General features: G+C 38.9%; 1 long non-coding RNA gene across 1 annotated transcript; it reads left to right on the top strand.

Annotated features, from left to right (window-relative positions):
- The first annotated feature begins 6717 nt into the window (after positions 1-6717).
- On the top strand, positions 6718-17695 carry LOC144365019 (uncharacterized). The gene is made up of 3 exons (XR_013423281.1): positions 6718-9374; positions 11733-11884; positions 17408-17695. It is a non-coding gene; the product is annotated as an uncharacterized LOC144365019 (long non-coding RNA).
- The last annotated feature ends 837 nt before the right edge of the window (positions 17696-18532 follow it).

Here is an 18532-nt window from a genome sequence, read left to right as displayed (position 1 = left end):
CCCATCCGCATTCCCTTTCTGCAAACTGACCAACTCCTAATCATCTTCTGGTTTCACCTTGGAATTTATTTCCTTCTGCAAAGTTTTCCTCACTCTTCCTTAGATCTTCTTCTCTGTCCATTTACCTGTCCACACTGAACACCTCTCTCCAGTGTCTCCTGACATGCTCATTGCTGTTCTGATGAAATTACCTTCTAAGTTCTTTTTTCTCTTGTCTTCATCTCCCTCCATGCTCTAAGGCTGCTGAAGTTAACAATCATGGTTATTTTAAGTTCTCTCTGTCCCTAAAACCTAGGCGGAGTAGATTTATTCAATGTTCATAGGGTAAATTAATTCTACAATATGATGTTTATGACAATTGGCAATCCTTTATGATTTTTTTTTCCTTTGGGAAGGCAGATGTGCCTATGCTGTATCCTCCCTTTCTTCAACCCCTACTTATTTCATCTTTTCATTTCTTCAGGAGTCTCAAGGAGGGACTATACTCCTAGATATTTGCTAGAACTAGGAAATGCCTAGCAATAGTCCCCTAGTTGAATTCAGTCTGTTCTGTAATGGTATCCTCCTGGGGCACAGACAGCCTGAGATCATGTCTGCCTCTGGCATTGGCAACTTCTGTCTGTGCAACTTATCATAGTTGTAAGGCTGCAGGCTCAACCTGACTTTCTGTGGGGCTCTTCATCATAGCAATCAGATAACTATGGCATTGGCCTAGTAAAGGCATGGGTCCTGTAATTCTGAAGAATTAACTACATGCCATAAGAGAACTGGGAGGTTGGCAAGAATGTAAAACTTCAGGAAAAATTAAAAAAAATGCTCTGCACTTTACCCTAGGTACAAATAAATTAATGAAAGAAAAAAAAATGTGTGGCCAGAAGGTTGATGGGTCTCGAGGGCTCATCTTTCAGGATGCCATCATGAGGTCCTACGTATAATGGATTTAATCCCTAAGGATATCCTGTGGCCAGATGAGTGCGGGTTTTAGATCCTTGCTGCTCTGGGTTACAGGTGTGGAGGTGTAATAGATCCAGGAAATATTGGAACATAACATTTTTGGATGTGGGGAGTGACAGGGAGAGGTTGGGGATAGGGTTTAAGCTTGCATAACTAGATAGATCGTTGCACCATGAAAAGGGTGGGAAATAGAATGAGAAGTAGGTTTGAAGTCTTTGTCCTTCCTGGGTCTAGTACCAGCTCTGAGAACTCAGCACCTTTCTTATTCACCCCTGGTCTCAGAGTCCCTGGTGCCTCTCTGTGCCTAGGGTGAAGGATGCAAGAGGGAGTGTGGGTAACACGAGAAAAGGAGAGGAGGCCTCCCCTTTCAGAGGTGGGTGGAGGCACAGGAGCTCACTGAAGAAACAGAAGGATCTTTCAGAGAAGCAGAAGGGACTCCAGGAAACATACAGGAGAGCATCAAGTAAGAGGGAGTGGTCAAAAAAAATAACACTGTTGATTTTTCTTCAGAGCTGGTAAATTCTGGCCTTCCTTAAATACATTCTCTCAGAAGACAGTGACCACCATTGCTCAATTGTTTGTTGTCTGCTATGATATTTTTCATTTAGAAAGGAGCCAGAGTAAGATTCAAGACTGGCCTTGAGGAAGCCTAAAACACAAGGGCTCAAGGATGGGATCCTATTTAGAATAAGTTATGCTCCATGTACAAGTAATATGTCAAAATATACTCTACTGCATTGTATACCAAAAAATAAAATAAAATAAAAAGTAATTTAATCTGGGTGTGGTGGCACACACCTGTAATCCTAGTAGCTGAGGAGGCTGAGGCAGTCAGCCTCCCTAAAGCAAGGAACTAAGCAACTCAGTGAGACCTTGTCTCTAAGTAAAATACAAAATAGGGCTGGGGATGGGGCTCAGTGGCCGAGTGTCCCTCAGTTCAGTACTGGTACCAAAACAATCATCATCATTATCATCATCACCATTATCATCATCATCATCATTATCATCATCATCATCACTATCATCATCACAAAGATACTGACTATTTTGGGAAACCAGTCCTACCTGTATATGGGAGGCTCAAACAGCTCACTCCAACTGCTATCCCTGTAGAGGCAATTCCATTGGCCTCCTACCTTGAGCCCGGCTGCTTCCCTAAGCTTGACTCTGTGTTTGAGATTGTTTTCCTGAATTGTCACAGAGCTTCCTTATTGACCATAAGAACAGGCAGATGCCACTTCAAGGTGGTCCTTGACCCACACATTTCAATTAGGTCACAAAAGTCAGCAGTAAATTTCCAATTTATAAAACTCCCTGAGTAATGTAGGGGGTAGATGTCCTCAACTTATCTCTTGATGAAGAGGTTCGGGGTTGAGGTGAAGTTCAGGGAGGGAATAGAAGGTTGGTGATGTCTGCTTTGTGCATCAGTCTGCAATATTTTTTTAAAAGCCATTTTTTTTGTTTAGTTCACAACTGTTTTGATGAGACTATGTTCTAATAGTCTCTACAAATTAACAATCAAGTCAGAATACCCTACTCTGGCAAAAACAATCCCAAGTACATGTCATATTGCCTTACAGATTGCAGAGGGCTTAGGAGGTGAGATTAGGACAAGACAGCAGCAGCAGCAGCAGCAGCAGCAAATTTTTCAATGTGGAACACTCATTCTAGCTACTTGAGATCATGCTAATTTTAAGGGCAATAGAGGGCATTACCGAATATCAGGAATTGTGTCAGGTGCTTCCTGCACACATATTATTGTGTAGGTATAAATATCTCCATTTTACCCAGGAGAGAACTAACAATCAGAGATAAACTTGTCCAAGTCCACAACACGTAGGTTACAAATATTCATCACTCATGAAGTCCCCAGTGTAGGCAGATTGCTACAGAAAAAGGTGAGGTGTGCAATTGATTTGGGGAACACAATGCCTTTTTCGTAGTGCTATTTTTGTTTTAGTGCCAATAACCAGAATATTTTTCCAGCGGGATACTAGTATTTTTGTCTTTTTTCTTCACTTGTTTGAATGAGTCACAGACTTTAAATATATTAAAAAGGGTAATTGAATAAACTGTTCTTGTTAAAGCATTCTGGGCTGAAGGAGATTTGACTGTTCCAGCTTATGTGAAAGATGAAGAGTTATGTTTTAACGAAAGGTACCTGTTCTTTTTGATAGAACAAAAACAGTCACAAACACAGGCTAGTTTCAAAGTGGACTGCTGAGCCCGTGAATAATGGTGATTAGCTTGGAGTAATGACTCTTCCATTTCCTGGGATGAGAGTCCTGCAATATCTCAGTGGGCAAAGAGAGAAGAAATAGGCTCAGTTGGTCCTGCTTCACATGAAACTCAGTGATGCTTTCAGATTCCAGTGCCTTAACTTAGAAGGCCGAAGTGAACACTGCAGTATGCATTGCTGACCGAGAGAGAACATACAAGAAACACCAGGAAGCTGTGTGTAACTAAAGTTTGTTATAGCTTAGATATGAGGTGTCCCCCAAAAGCTCATGTGTGAAACAACGAAAGAAACTTCAGAGTAAAATGATTAATTATGAGCACTGTAACCTAATCAGGGAATAAATTTCCTGGTATGGATTAACTAGATGGTACCCAAGGGTGTGCCTGGGGGAGATAGGTAACTGGAGGCAGGTTTTTGTGGTTTGTATTTTGTCCCTGATAAGCAGAGATCTCTCTCTCTCCTTCCTATTGCCATGTCCTGAGATGTCATACCCTTTTGCCATGATGTTCTACCTCACCTCAGGTCCAGAGGTATGCAGTTGGCCAACTGTCAACTGAACTTCTGAAATAAACTTTTCTTCCTCTAGCATGTTCTTGTCAGGTCTTTCAGTCACAATGACTAAAATGCTGACTAAAACAAGCTGCTTGCCATATGTTACTTCATCCTTCTGAGTGAAATGAATGTGTTGAACTGAAATTCCATCAATGTCTCTTTCTTTGTATCTTTTTCTGCATCTTCCAAATATCTATGCTTTAAGGGCCAGGGTCTATATCTCTCCATCTCCGTTCACTTGATGAGCTATTTTATAGATTCAGCAAGTGCCAAGTTGAAACTGGTGACTTCCCAATGTAAATCTTTGACTCAAATTCATATATAAACTTCAAATTCGTATCTAATGGCTGCCATGACATTTCTTCTTTATTTCTAATAGACCTCTTAAACTTAATATGTCCCAAATAGACTGACTCCTAATTGCAAACCTTCCACATCCTGTCAGCTCTTTCTTTCTGTAATTTAATAAAAATATATTTCCACTTTCTTAGGCTAAAGAACTTTTGAGTCATCCTTGGCTCTCCTCTTTCTCTTACACTCCACATCTAAACTATCAACAAATCCTATTGACTTTATTTCCAAATGTACCTGGATTTCAACCACTTGTATCCATGTATCTATCATTTTAGCTCAAGACACTGTCTTCTCTTACTTCCCTTGCTTCCACCATCTCTTTTCCACACAATAAAAAGGATCCTTTCACATGAGATTCAAGTGACATTGTGTTTTTCTTATTACTTAGGATATATGTCAAAATTCTTACAGTGCTCTGCAAACTCCCTGTGACATATTCTTTACCTGCTATCTCTGCTTTGACTATATCTCTTACCTCTCTCTCTCTCTCTCTCTCTCTCTCTCTCTCTTTCTTTCTCTCTCTCTCTCTCTCTCTGCTTCACTTTACTCCAACCATACTGATCTGCTAGTCACCAAACATGCCTGCATACTCTTATGAAAAGATTTTGGGTCTCTGGTCTAATTCCTTAGTCCTTGATCCACTTTAAATTGAGTTTTGTGCATGGTGAGAGATAGGGGTTTATTTTCATTTTGCTGAATATGGATTTCCAGTTCTCCCGGCACCATTTGATGAAGAGGCTATCTTTTCTCCAATGTATATTTTTGGTACCTTTGTCTAGTATGAGATAAATGTATTTATGTGGGTTTGTCTGTGTGTCTTCTGTATCATTGGTCTACATGTCTATTTTGGTGCTGATACCATGCTGTTTTTGTTACTATAGCTTTGTGGTATAGTTTAAGATCTGGTATTGTGATTCCTCCAGCTTCACTCTTCTTACTAAGGATTGCTTTGTCTATTCTGGATCTCTTATTTTTCCAAATGATTTATGATTTCTTTTTCTATTTCTATAAGGAATGATGGTGGGATTTTTTTTTTAAAGAGAGAGAATTTTTTTTAATATTTATTTTTTAGTTTTTGGTGGACACAACATCTTTGTTTGTTGAGGATTGAACCCAGGTTGCACGCATGCCAGGCAAGCACACTACTGCTTAAGCCACATCCCCAGCCCAATGGTGGGATTTTAATTGGAATCACATTGAATCTGTATAGGACTTTGGGTAGTATAGCCTTTTTTGCAGTATTAATTTTGCCTATCCAGGAGCATGGGAGATCTTTCCATCTTCTAAAGTCTTCTTTAATTTCTTTCTTTACTGTTATGTAGTTTTCACTGTAGAGGTGCTTAACCTCTTTTGTTGATTCCCAAGTAATTACTTTATTTGTTTATTTTGAGGCTATTTTTAATGGGGTAGTTTTCCTAATTTATATTCCAGAGGATTCATCTCTGATATATAGAAATGCATTTGATTTTTTTGATGGGTATTGATTTTATATCCTGCTACTTTGCTGAATTCATTAATTAATTTTAGAAGTTTTCTGGTTTTTGAATCCTCTAAGTATAGAATCATGTTGTCAGAAAATAATGATATCTCGAGTTCTTCTTTTCCTATTTGTATCCTTTTAGTTTTTTTCATCTGTCTTCATCTCATTGGGTTAGTCCCTGACTTCCTTAACAAGACTCCTAAAATGCAAGAAATAAAATCAAGAACTAATAAATGGGATGGACTCAAACTAAAAATCTTCTCAGCAAAAGAAACAATTAATGAAGTGAAGAGAGAGCCTACCTACATTTGGGGAGGAAATCTTTACCACATGCACATCAGATAGAGCACTAATTTTCAGGATATATAAAGAACTCAAAAAACTTAACACCAAAGAAACAACACCCCAATCAATAAATGGGATAAAGAGCTGAACAGACACTTCTCACAAGAAGATATACATTTGATCAACAAATATATGAAAAAAACGTTCAACATCTCTAGCAATTAAAGAAATGTAAATAAAAACCACTCTAAGATTTCATCTCACGCCTGTGAGAATGGAAGTTATCAAGAACACAGACAATAATCAATGTCGGAGAGGATGTGGGGGAAAAGGTCCACTCACACATTGCTGGGGGGACTGCAAATTGGTGCAACCAATCTGGAAAGCAGTATAAAGATTCCTTAGAAAACTTCGAATGAAACCACCATTTGACCCAGCTATCCTACTCCTCTGTCTATACCCAAAGGATTTAAAATCAGCCTACTATAGTAATGCAGCCACATCAATGTATATAGCAGCTCAATTAACAATAGCTAAACTGTGGAAGCAAATTAGATGTCCTTCAATAGATGAATGGATGAAGAAACTGTGGTATGTATACACAATGGAATATTACTCAGCATTAAAAGAGAATAAAATTATGGCATTTATAGGTAAATGGATGGAATTGGAGAATATCATGCTAAGAAAGGTAAGCCAATCCCCCCAAACGAAAGGCTGAATGTTCTTTCTGATAAGTGGATGCTGATTCATAACGGGGGAGCATGGGAAAAATGGAGGAACTTTGATTGGGCAAAGGGAAAGAAGGGGTGGGAGGGGGCATGGGGGCAAGGAAGATGGTGGATGAGATGGATATCATTACCCTAGGTACATGTATTATTACACATATGGTGTACAACTGGAGAAATTAAAAGTTGTGTGTACAATAAATCAGAATGCATTCGGCTTCAAATATACCTAATTAACATAAATTAATTAATTAAAAAAGTAAAATTGTCAAAAAAAATGATTTTGGGGCTGAGTGTGGTGGCAATGCCTGTAATCCCAGCAGCTCAGGAGGCTGAGGCAGGATGATCCCAAGTTGAAAGCCAGTGTAAGCAAAATCAAGGCGCGAAGCAACTCAGTGAGATCCTGCCTCATACAAAATAGGGCTGTGACTATGGCTCAGTGGTCAAGTGCCCCTGAGTTCAATCCCTGGTTCTCCAGCACTGCCCCCTCTAAAAAAAAATAATTTTGAGATCCTACCTCTAGAATTTCGATTCAGCAGTTCTTGGGTGTGGCTGGTTAATTTGCATTTCTAAAATGTTCCAGTGATTTTACTGAGAACATCAGGGATCACAGTTAAGAACACTTGGTGATATGCTGATCAACCAGATATCTGGGTGTTTGGGCAGAAACCTTGATTTACAATGTGCATCAATTTCTCTGATGTGAATCTAAAGCAACAAATATGACATCCACACAACTCCTGAAAATGTAATCATCAGCTCTCAGGAGCACATCATGGTAATCATTGATCTGGCATAGCTCTCCAGGTCTTGCTTGGGGCAGAGGGTTAAGGAAGGGAGTAGTTACTTATTATACACCTACTATGTGCTAGTCCGCTGTTCTGGTCTGTGACATGAAATGTTTCATATGGTCCTAATAACAAATCAAGATGATTATGACTTACATAAGTGAAATTACTTCTCTGATTATACAACTGAGATTTAAAATCAGGACTGCTGGAAATCAAAGTTCTTGCTCTCTCAAAACAAAGTGTACTTTGGGCCTCTTTGTGTGGCATTGTATAGTGACGCCATCAATGCAGGGTTGGGAGATGAAAGACATGAAAAAATGGAGGTAACCTATGGCATAAATCTGCTCTATATTAGAGGTGACTAAATTCTGTCCAAATGGGATTCTGGAAGTGAACCTTGATGAGTAATCCTATGCACCAAGTAGACAAATCATGCGGGGGCTGCAGGCCTCAGAGCTGATCACAGCCTGTGTGCCAAATGTAGCCAGAGAACATGTTCCTTCCCCCGTTACTGCCTGATAATCCAGGAACTAGTTAGTGCAGATCAAAGGAGACTGCAAAGCTCATATATTGAGAATTCTGGTGCCAGGTGTTGAAATAACTTTTCTTTGAGGGCAAGTAAATTTCCTCAATTGATGGAACAGGAGTTGCTCCAGGCAAAGGCCTCACTTGTTCCTCTGCTTAATTGCCTCACTACCCTCATTCTGGATGGAGCTTCAATCACTATACTTTCTTAGCTTGGAACCTCTGGGACAGGTTTCCACTGGCAAGCTTTGCAAGCAATGGGGGTGATTATCCAGGCATCAAAATTGCTTTCCTCAGGCCTTTTTAAAGCCAAGCTCAGGTTCTGCTTCTCTGAATTGCCTGGAATGCTGCCCCTCTGCCTTGCCATCCTGTGCTGGTAGAGATGGTTTTCAGGTTGTGCAGTTGAGCTACCTGACCTGAATAAAAATATACTGAGTCCTAAATTTTACAGAACTTATGCTGACCCTGATGCAAAGCAAAGTCCAGGGTGATGAAGATCAATTTGCACATTTTTTTGTTACTTTGTTCTTTATGGTTTTTTGTTAGGCAATTTGATGGAAAGCTTTTGAATTTTTGCTCCAGAGGCAATTCAGTGGGGCTGAAAATGGCCGATGAAAAGTAAGAGAGTTGGAAAAGCCTCCCTCTCTCGTCTACAGACCAGGAAGCAAGGAACATTCTGTTTCTTTTATGATCATTCATTCACTCATTCTAATGTCCTTAGAGCAAATATACTGGGAAAATTAGATGAGGAAGACTAGTCTGGCAACAAGGGAAGGCTTATTAGAAGATTTTGGAAGGAGTTTTGGCAATACAGTCTGTGGATCTGTCAGGTGGAAGGAAGTGGGCAGTTATATGTTCAGACTATCTAGAGAAATAAGAGGTGGTCCAGGAGTTGTGTCCTCAATAGGGGCCAGGTGAATTTCTTCCACAAAGCAGGGCCTCCAGCTGGACATTTCTTTTTTCCCTTCTGTGAGTGTAAAGATGGGAAAAACTTACCTCACAGTAACTAGTTGTGGGCAGGTGGACCCTGAGTGCATCCGGCTGTCAGTCATTTCTGGCAGTCAGGAAAAAAAAAAAAGGTAAGTGAGAAAGGGACTGAATCAGCAAGCAACAGTCCCTGGGGCCTTTCAGGCTTTGGGAAGAAAGTGGATTTAACTTGACTCTGTTTCTAGGACTTTATTAAAAGAAGAAAGCATAATGGGGATTTTGTAGGGCAAGAGTAGGAGAAGGCCAAGTCTGTGCTCTCATGCATTCAAAAGAGAAAGAAGGAAAGGACCAAATATGGAATAGGACTTCATTTCCAAGCGTGAACCTTCATCACTTTCATCAGTAGCCATCTGGCATGCAGAGCTGCGTGGCATTTCTCTAAAATGACTGGCAACTTCCAACAGTTTCCTTGGCGCAGGCACAGAGAAGACTGGGTCTTTAGCAGTGTGCCTGAAACAGTGGAAGCTCAACACAGGCAGGTAATGGTACTTATGTAATCACCACCTCATTCAGTCCGGGTACAATGAAGCCCTGGTCTCTGTGTGGTACCTCCAGATGCACATTCAGAACTTCTTTGTTTTGCCTTCTCATGATGGTTCTTGAAAGAGATGCCAGTAATGGAAAAGAATAACAATATACATATGCACGTAAAAATCCTTTCCTCCTCTGGAGTTTCCACGGCCCCGTGTTCACATATCTTTACAGAACTTCTTACATGGCACTGTAATTGTCTGTTTATATGTCTGTTGCTTCCAGTAAATTTTAGCACTTAGAGGTGAGAAAATACATCCATTTAATGTGTACCCTCCTCACTGAACACAGATGCTCAAGCGAGATTTGGATGCACAAATTGTTCAGCTTTATGCTTTTTACCTTAGTATAATTGGTTCACAACAGGTAAACCAATCACCCATTTTCTGAATACAAATTATTCTTAACTTTTTCAGAAACAGAGGATTTTTTTTTTCTTTAAGAAGTATGGACCTCTTTCAAGGTGGGAGGAGAGGAACCAAGCCAACCCCCAAGTGGGTCTGACCAATAACCCCAGGGTGCTTTTCATAAGCACAAATGTTTTTGTTCTAGTATCCCAGCCAATGTTTAGAACTGGCAATTTATTTGACTAACTTAGTCCAAGAATTTATTCAGGCTTTTAAGACCAAATTGCATCTCTTAGCATTTGGGGAAAGAAAAGAAAAAAAAAGAAAAAAGAAAGAGAGAGAGAGAGAAAAGAAAAGAAAAACAAATGCACACAAATACACATACACATGAACAAAGTCACACACACAGACACAAAGATTTATGAAGCAGATAAGAGACAGAAGATGGAAGTGAAAATAACCAACACACTTTCCGGCACCATTATGAAAACACAAATAACCAGGAAGGAAGTAGACCTCAAACACATCAGCAAGCTTCCCTTTATTCTGCAGCAACGTCTATAAGTCAGGCACTGGAGGGGTTCATTTTCTGGGTATGAAAATGGCCACAGTTACAGAAGAAGTCTGAGTTCTATAGTTTACAACAAGGATGGTTTAATTATTGGAGACTGAAGCGGGATGTGTTGGTTTGGACAGTCAGGAAAGAAGTTGTAAAAAGCCTGAAACTCATTATCACTGGGAAAAGCTCAGAACTCCATGTTCACTGCTTATCCTCTTTCTCTGGGATTCATTGTTTCCCAGAGGTTCACTATTTGCTTTTCTCCGCCCAGGACTCATGGGTAATGAGAAATGGTGAAAGTCTAGGACCCAGTGTTTCAGTATCTGCCTGCCCCCTTCAGGACCCATTGGGGTTGGGAAGGGATGAATATTTGCTTTGTTTCCCCCTTGGGGCCCATTGTTACTGGGAAAGGATTTGCTAGGAGAGGATTAATGATTGCCTTCCTCTGGGTCAGCTTGGGGGGGGTGTCATTTCCCTGTCCTGGGGGTTGTCATTTTCCATATCCTTCAGAAGATACAACATGTAGAGCCAAAATTTGGATAGAATTAAGTTCTTCGAAGAAGGAGGCCCAAAGATTGGCAAACCTCTGAAAATTTGGGGCAAAAGCAAATTCTGATTGAGCAAATCGCTTCTGTGCATTCAATTTTTATGTTCAAATAAAATTCTAAACATTTGTTGTATGTTACAGTTGATTTATAAAGCTGCTGCTCTGTGCACATATCTGTGGGTGAAATGCACACAATCTGCCAGCTAATATACAGTGGTGCCGTGCTAAACAAAATGGGTACCTAAACCTCAGGTAATGGCTAGATTGTATGCTTGGTGCAGCAAAAGTCCTGAGCAAGTAAAGAACTTGGGCTATGTCTTGAAGATAATTATCATAGTTTTTGATTTGAAATCTGATTTTCTTAAAAATTTTCCACGATAAAGCTTTGACATGAAGTATCTTCTCTAATAGTTTTGCCTGAAAGAATATAGGCCCTGATGATATTTGCTTATGTTGACATTTGGATATCCTCACCCAGGCTCTATCTTACAGAAATGTCACTATTAGAATGCACATGTAAAAACAAAGAAACTTTGGAATATCCATATGGAGCATGCATTTTTCATTCTATTGTCCCGAGAACAAGAAGGACAGTTGGCTTGCTAAACTGTCTAGATCTACTCTGGACTTAAATATTTCTCAAGCTTGGAAACCAGATAGGCTCTTTTTTTTAAAAAAAAAAAAAAAAAAAAGGATAATTCTTCAAGATTCCCTTGGGGACCCTGTGAGCCATGTTTGATTGACATTGACTTCAGAAAATGGAGTTTTAACTTGTAAAACTTGTATTTTAAAAGGGACTATAAAAGATCTATGCTTCCTGTGATAATCAGCCATTTAACAATTTTTTTTACAGAGTTATGAAGAAAACGGAGAACAAAATGTATACCTGTCAATGAGTCCTGCAGAATTCTACCCTCCAAAAGCTTAGGTGTTTTGAATCTCAATTATGTAAGCGATGGAAAATAACTCATGTTTCTCACTGGAAGGCCCAAAGTTTAAAGAACAGTGAGTAACCTTTTGAATTGTGCATAGATAATTATTTCAAAACCTTGCTTTAGAAACATTTTACAATGTGTTGTATAGGCATTTACCTTAAAACTTGAGTTTTCAAAATGCAAGTTATTGAAGTCCAAGTAAAATATAAAGTCATGGATTAACATGAATTGACAGATATATTAACATGAATTGATAGATGAAGTTTTTAGAATATGTTTGTAAATGGAAGCCCAAAGCTAAATAAGAGCTCTGCAGAAGTTCAAGTGCTTGTGGGAGAAGCTGGCCTTTGTTCTTTCCCTCTCATTGTGGTTGTGATACAGTTGCCAGCAACATTGTTTAGGGCAAAGAGCATAGGGATGAGGAGTCCTCAGAGTGTGTGGCCTGAAGGGATAACAAGAGAACATTTGCCTTTGTTCAACCAACTTATTTTTGCCTCCAATAACAAAATGCACTTGTATAATTAAAAGTGTTTCTTATTCAAAACTCTAAAGGAAAAACCATTTTTATGTAAATATGAAATTCTCATGCTTTTGACAGATTTTCTCCCCTTGCGATAATGAATACTTTTAACATTTTATGATAACTTATTATTTCTTAAGTTGGAACTATGATGTTATTAAAAATATTGATTTTAATGTATATATATTTTTTGGGGGGGGAGGGGTGGTACTGGGGATTGAAGTCAGGAACACTCAGGCACTGAGCCACATCCTCAGCCCAATTTTGTATTTTATTTAGAGACAGGGTCTCAATGAGTTGCTTAGCACCTTGCTTTTGCTCAGGCTGGCTTTGAACTCATGATCCTCCTGCCTCAGCCTCCCAAGCTGCTGTAATTTGAATATATTTTTAAAATTAAGAGTTCTCTACCCACATTGGAAATGTTGATTGAATGGAAAAGATTCATCATTTAACTTATCCATACCATTAGTTGGATCCCGGTTGTTCAGACTATGATGTAATTATGACAGAATGGCCATTCACCTGGCGACAGCCCCTCTTTATTTAAAGAATATCTGTAGTAAAAGTTTTTTTTTTTAATTTTCTATACCCTGAATATCATCTCAGTTTTAAATTGGTGGACTTTGAGTAAGACAAAATCCCCTCCATAGTGTGGGTGAGCCTCATTCAATCAAATGATGGCTTAAAAAGAACAAAGCATGATTTCCTCTGAACAATCCTCTGTCAGATTGCCTCTGACTTCATCTGCCACATCTGCTCCTACTGGTTCCATAGCAGACTGCCTTTGCACTTGAACTTCAGCTCTTTCCTGAGTCTCCAGCCTGCTGCTCTCCCCCATCAGATTATGCATTCATCAAGCCTTCACAATCACACAACTCAGTTCCTTAAGCTCAATCTTTTTCTCTCTTTACGAGCATCCCATTGACTCTGTTTTTCTGAGGAAAACAGAAAAATATTAGTTGGGACTAATGCACTAACTTATAAGACCTATAATTTTACAAATTTGTGATTATTATGTTATTTTATTCTATAACATCATTGAGAAAATTTTGTCTTTTATCTGATGATTTTCAGGATCATTTCCAAAGGGTTATAACCCATTGGATATTTTATCTGTGCAATGGATTGTCTGCATTAGAGTCACCTGGGGTGGCGGGCTTGCTAAAATTCAAATTTACTACCTCAGATAAATTAAACCAGAGTCTGTGAGGGTTAGGACTTGGTGTTCTGTGTCTTTGACAAGTTCTTATTCTATTTCTTGTGCACTTAAAAGTTTGAGAACTTCTGGTTTCTAGGATATGCATTTTTGTTTAGCCTAGATAGTGAAATTACTGGGGAAGGAGCTATTATTTAATACCAAAAGTAGTAATTGAAGAAGGAAAGACTCAGCAGCCATTTAAAAAATTAAAAAGATTAGATCTACATGCTTTTTTCTACATGCAGGAATAATATACATTTAGGTGATAAATTCTATATAAATTATACATTTCCTCTTACATATATGGATTTAAAGTGGGTCATACATTTATTTTAAATAAGGGATGTAGTTGTAATTGGGTAGAATTACATGACAAATTCAAATTTGATATGTCACAAAAATTGTCCAAAGTGACGTTATTTTATTTAAAGGGAACTAGGGAAAAGACTAAGGGAATGCACAAAAATATAAAAGAGAGTAAAACTGAGACTCCAAAAGAAGGAACAGGTAGTTGTGTGGAACATCAGAAAAAGACTGACTGTGACCTAGGACCTAGTTTAAATCACACCCCAGATATTAATGGAACACATCTATTATCCAGCTTCTGGATGTAGCCCATCCTTCATTCTATAAAGGAAGGTAAGAGAAGGAGGAGAGGGAAGGCCCTTTCTCTATTGTATGGACACCAATTATGCAGTGTACAACATCAGGGATATGGTTTTCATCAACACTATATTGAAAAGATTTTGACCCACCTGGTAGTAGGAATAAGTAGGTTTGCAAAAGCAATTAGTATATGGAATAGATTATATAGAAGGTCATATTAGCATCTGATTTACTGAAACTTTGTATTTCCTATAACTCTAAGATATAAGAATAGTAATTCTCATAATAGGTTAAGTAACACTGATAACAGATGAAGAATAACTTTTTTTAAAACATGGTATTGATTTCCTATTTGTTTTTTCTAATCTGACATGGAAAATGGTCTTTAACCCCTAAAAAAGTCATAAAGATCAAATGGTCAGGCAAATGAATGTTGATGAAAGAACCTAATTCTTTGTGTTCACTTTGACTTTCTGAGAACTCTTCATGTGGGCTGATTAATTCTTCAGACAAAACTCCCTGGTTAAGTTCAAAGTGATGACAAGTAATAAAGTTCAGCTTTAAAAAGCTCAGAAGCCCCATTTTATTCTCTTATATCCTTAAATTATTGGAAATAAGGATACCACACAAAATCTGTACAAGTATAGACTATGTTAAGATATTCTTAAATTAAAAGGATTAGAGCTACATGCTTTTTCTCATAGGAATACAGTAAAATTATTTAAGAAATTATGTTAGTTCAGTACAGAGGTTAACAAACCACTGCCTGTAGACAAAATCATCCCACAGCCTGTTTTTCATATGGCACATGAGCTAAGAATTATTTTTATATTCTTAAAAGGTTATAAAAAAGATAATAAAGAAGAATATGGAACAGAAACTGTATGTGGCCCATAAAGTCTAAAATATTTGCTCTCTTTCCCTATTCAGGAAAAGTTTGCAGACCTCAATCTAGTCTAAATAAGACAGGGCTTTAAACTGTTCTGTCGTGATCCCTGGCAAGCTGCAAGTGTGCTCTGAGCCTGCTTCCCTATCTGTGACTTTGGAATGATTAAACCTGATTAGCCTTACAAGTTCAGTAGTCCCCTTCTCATCTATGGTTTTACTTTCTATTGTGTTGGTTACCTGCACAGAAATATTAAATGGAAAATTCCAGAAATAAATAATTCATGTCTTAAATAATTTTATTATGGTATATCTTTATGTTTTATTAATATCTATTATTATTCATTGCTTCCTGTGCCTTACTTACATATTGAACCTTATCATATGCATGAATGTTTAGGAAAAAACATAGTGTCTATAGATTTGGTATTTGGTGAGTTTTTGGGAAACCTCAGAACTCTTGAAACATATCTCCTAGGGATAAGGGGTGGGGGTACTGTAAAGGAAAATGTAGAGGGGAGGATTGGGACACTTTGGACATTGACCCTTAACCAGACTCTGGTCTAATTCTGACCTATGGCTTATTTTTATTGGGTAAAGTCTTTCTTCATAAATTGGGTCAATTATCATCATAGGTAAAGTATCTGTGTGTGATAGTGTAGGAAGGAGACAAGAATATTGAACATACTTGACAAAATCCCTTCAAGCACCCTGACATTGGAGGTGGGAAGCTTTGTGGGTGTTGGGAAATTACTAAGGCAGACACCATGTGAAATACCAGAGTCTGGATCAGGGCAACAGTGGCCCATTAACTTCCTACTGAGAATGAGAAAAAGGAGACCCAGACAAATGGAACTGAGGCTTCCCCTTGGCAGGGGGTGGGAATGAGAGGGAACTCACTAAATGATTAACAAATGGAAATAATAAAAATGACTATATGGTCAACACCGTAAAATTGGATAGCCAACCACAGAATCTCATTTAATCTTTGCAACCAAATTGTAAGGTTAGCATTATTATCTCCATTTTATAGGTGAAGAAACCGAAACCAAGAAAAAGTCATAGAGAAGTTAAGGAACGTGTAAAAGGGCCAACTAGATAGGAGTAACCTGAAAGAGAAGAAGTAATGACAAGGACAGAAATAAAAGAGATAACTCTCCAATGCCCTGAACCCTTATTCTTGATCATTAGACATGTGGTTTTTACAGCACTGGTTAACACCTTTCCCCCTAGTGATGCCTGATACCAGGTGATTTAAGCTAAGTGCCCTGATGGTGGTGAGGGAGGAGGCAGAGAAGAGACAGAGATTTAGAGGTTCATTCTGTTCATTTGTTATTTTAACCATCTACTCATGTAAGAATTAATGATATAAAAAATAAACATATTTGCTAAGTAAACTCTTTACTAGGCAGCCATTTGTTAGGCTTGTTTGAGTAGCAGCTTGTTATGGTTTATATATGAGATGTCCCTCAAAAGCTCATGTGTGAAAAAAATGCAAGATAGTTTAGAAGCAAAATGATTGGGTTATGAGAATCTTAACCTAATCAGTGAATTAATCCCCTTATAGGGATTAACAGAGTCCTAACTGTAGGTAGGTGGGGTGTGGCTAGAGGAGGTGGGTAATAGGAGTGAGCCTTCGTCCTTGTTGAGTAGAGCTCTCTCTCTCTGCTTCCTGGTTTCATGTTCTGAGCTGCTTTCCTCCTCCACTCTCTTTCACCATGATGTTCTGCCTTCTCTTGGGCCCAGAGCAATGGAATCTATGGACGGAGACCTCTGAAACAGAAAGTGCCAGGGTTTTTGTGGCTAGAGTTGACTTAAACACAACTATGTGCTTGACTGTAACAAAACTTCTTCTGAAGCCTTTTACATTTTAGAATTTTGTGAGTTTTTAAAAATTCAATTCTCCACCGAACACGATGTTCAAGTAGTTCAAGTGAAGGCTTGCTGTGCATAGACTCTAAGTTAGAGAAATACCTAGTAACTCTTCAATAATATCTTAGATTTTTGTATCATATTTATCAAACATATGTCATATGTATTTCATTATTGGAAATGAAGGGAATTTCAGGGCACATTTAGTCCTCTTCCTTTTTATTCAAAAAAAAGAAACCAAGATGCAGAAAGGACATATGATTTGTCACTGGTTATGCAGTCCCTATTGGTAGTGCAGATGGATGGCAGGTGTGATACAGACTCAGATATAGCCTTCCTACGTCTGAATACCCTGCCTGTCTGCCAGAGAGCCAAATATGAGCCACTGATGGAGCTGACTACTTACTTGGTGGCAAGGTGTCTACATTGGGCCCATTCTGGAAGGGCCAGTAGTTCATCCTCATAAGGATAGATACCTTTCCTTTTTTACTGTTTGCCTTTTGTGTTTGTAGGATTCATTCAGCTCTACTACCTAGGAGCTCACCGAATCTCAGTGGACACCACTATCCACTCTGACCTGACCCACAGATGCAGATCTGACTTCATAGCAAAGAAGGAGTGAGTTATGACCATAGGCCCCACTGATGTTAGAACATACTTCACTGCTTACCATCTTGAAGGAGTTGTCTTCAAAATACCATGGAAGGTATGACCAAAGTCCTAGCTCTGAGGCAACTCTCTGAGATGATGGAGAACTTTCCTTCAAGATGCAATACATACATTGAATTGCATGACACCACGTCCCCAACAGGAAGAATGTAGAAGAGATAGAAGGAAAAAGTTCTCTGTTTATCACCAGTCTTAGTGACCCACTGGAGATTTTCTGCTTCCAGTTTTCTGGAACTCCTGGGTCCCCCAAAGGATATCCTTCTACCAGGGAACATAGGTGCTATTAATGCCCAAGCTACTCCTCCTACGGAAGCACTTTGGAAAAGATTTTTAAGGATCAGCACGCAAAAAGAAAAGTTGCCATCCTGGCAGGGGGAACTGATCCTGACCAGCATGGGGAATAGGGTTGCATTTACACAGTGGGGGCTGTTATAGCTTGGATCTGGAATGTTTCTCCCAACGCTCATGGGTTAGGCAGTGCAGCAATGTTCACAGTAAAACAATTGGGTTATGAGAACTGTAACCTCCTTAGTGGATTAATCTATTTAATGGATTAATCATTTGAATGGGCTAAGGAATGGTAACCGTAGGCAGGTAGGGAATGGCTGGAAAAAATCGATCATTGAGGCCATGACCTTGGGGACTATATCTTGTTCATGGCTTCCCCTCCCCGCTTCTTCCTCATTCCCATGAGCTGAACAGCTTTCCTTTGCTATGCCCTGCACCATGATAGTCTGCCTTACCTCAGCTCCCATCAATTGAGTTGCAGACTGTGAACTGAGAACTCTGAAACCATAACCTAAAGTAAGCTTTTCTTCCTCTAAGTTGTTTTTGTCAGGTAATTTGTTTATAGTGATGAAAAATTGACTAACAGGGGTAGAGAGGAATGTGTGTGGAACCTTCTCATATGCTTTGGAATCTGCCGGTATTCTCTTGTCTGTTAGAACTGCTGATGATTATGGGCAAGA

Source organism: Ictidomys tridecemlineatus, chromosome 1 (genome assembly GCF_052094955.1).
Source record: "Ictidomys tridecemlineatus isolate mIctTri1 chromosome 1, mIctTri1.hap1, whole genome shotgun sequence".
NCBI classification, from domain to species: Eukaryota; Metazoa; Chordata; class Mammalia; order Rodentia; family Sciuridae; genus Ictidomys; species Ictidomys tridecemlineatus.
The sequence above is the reverse complement of the archived record's forward strand: the minus strand, read 5'-3'. Positions and strand labels throughout refer to the sequence as shown.